The 1834-nt window shown below is 37.9% G+C and overlaps 1 pseudogene; it reads right to left on the reverse strand.

Annotated features, from left to right (window-relative positions):
• Positions 1 to 377: 377 nt before the first annotated feature.
• Positions 378 to 1198, reverse strand: LOC145137312 (dehydration-responsive element-binding protein 1D pseudogene; annotated as a pseudogene).
• Positions 1199 to 1834: the final 636 nt, after the last annotated feature.

A 1834-nucleotide genomic window follows, 5' to 3' on the forward strand; every position in this document is an offset into this window, starting at 1 on the left:
CATCAGACAAGTTGGGTGGGGTGGGTGGGGGCGGGGGGAGGGGGGAGGGGGCTATGCACCTTCCTACCCCTTACCCCTATCCCCTCCGCCTATTACATTATGACAGAAAATATCAATGTTTCATTATTCATGATTTAATAATTTAAATTAAATACATTAAAGCATGATAGTACTTGGATCGTGGTTTTTCCATATCTACTTTGAGAATATATTATATAAAAAGGGGATTTTTACCAAACTCGGAACTCGTTTTTTAACCTGTCTAACCCAATTATTTTATAGATTTCATATTTCTTTTTTTACAATGCAAATGTGTTGTGCATACTATATGTATCTCATTGGCTAGTCTACAAAAATCAACTAGTCATGAGGGAAAATTAATCAACAATCTATTTAAATTCAAAAAGAGTAAATGTGAGTATATACGCTCACTAAATCTAAAAGGTCCATAAAGACTCGTCAACAAAAAATTCGACGTTATCCTCATAACTGTCATATCCCACTGTCTGCGGAGGCGCTACCATCAGTCCCTCCGCCATGCTGACAAAAAATTCCGGCATCTCAAAAATATCTTCTTCATCCACGTAATACAGAATTTCCGGCAACTCCTTCGTTTCCACAATCTCCACCTCTTCCTCAGTGTATCTAAAAGCCTCCGCAGCTTCTTTAGCGGCCTTTTGTATATCCTGTATGCTGCTAGACTTCGGGATCGGAAGCCGCCAAACAGAATCAGCAAAATTCAAACAAGCTCGTCGTCCTCTGAAGGCAAGCGCCGCCACATCATGTGCTCTTGCTGCCATTATAGCAGTAGGATGAGTCCCTAGCCACACCCTCAAGTTCTTGTTGGGCTCTCTTAACTCACAAACCCACTTCCCGTTATCCCTCATTCTCACTCCTCGGTAAACTGGGTGTCGAGTCTCCCTAAACTTTTTCCTTCCGGCCCTCTTCTTCGGGTTTCGTGAAGCCAGCATCACTTCGGATTCAGCAGCCGCATTCAAGACTGAGCTTTTGCTACGATTTGAGGTCAAAAAGTAAGCTAATGGAACACTTTCTGATGATACTGATGGAAATGGGTTGTACGATTCGATAAAGGCATCCATACGTTGGTAGTGTGAGCAATATATGAGGTCAAGTTACGGTTTGTTGGTAGTTTTTGCAAGTTATGACTTATGAGTGAAGCAATTGTTTGTTGGGAGTGTTTGTGAGTGACTTTAACTTGTTGATATGAGAATTGCGATGTATATATAGATTTTTGTGGAGTCTCTGTGGTGGGGTTACCAGCTGGTGGTTTGCGTGGTAGAGGAAGGAGGCTTTGACAAGTGGCTTCATTTTTAATTTATTTTTAACGCGTGATATTTAGGAGGGTAAATTAAGAATTGTCCCTATAGTATTGCGTAGTTTACAGCTTCAGTCCAATAGATATGAAGGTTGTAGTTGATATACAAAATAGTTTTGTGTAAAATCATGCCAAGTTTTATATACCGTTTAAATTAATATGTTAAGTATAGTTACTTACACAACATATTGAAAGGTTTTAAATCATTTTACACCATTTATCTTCCATCTATTTTGTTTCTTGACTTTTGTTAAATAAAAATTACTAAAACTTAAAATCAAGCGATAATTAAAATTACATATCAAAATCATCACCAATACATGTTTAAATCAAATACAAAACCATTTTTTTTAAATCAACACCTCCAACGCATAATGCATTTGCCATTGACACAACTAATAAACATATTCTAAGCTGAAATATAACATACGATAGCTTGAGGAAGGTTTTGAACTCGGGTTATGATAAAGAGAATTAAAGCTTGAGGAAGGTTAAACC

The sequence above is a fragment of the Lactuca virosa genome, chromosome 9 (assembly GCF_052849685.1).
Source record: "Lactuca virosa cultivar CGN04683 chromosome 9, Lactuca_virosa_CGN04683_v6, whole genome shotgun sequence".
Taxonomy (NCBI): domain Eukaryota; kingdom Viridiplantae; phylum Streptophyta; class Magnoliopsida; order Asterales; family Asteraceae; genus Lactuca; species Lactuca virosa.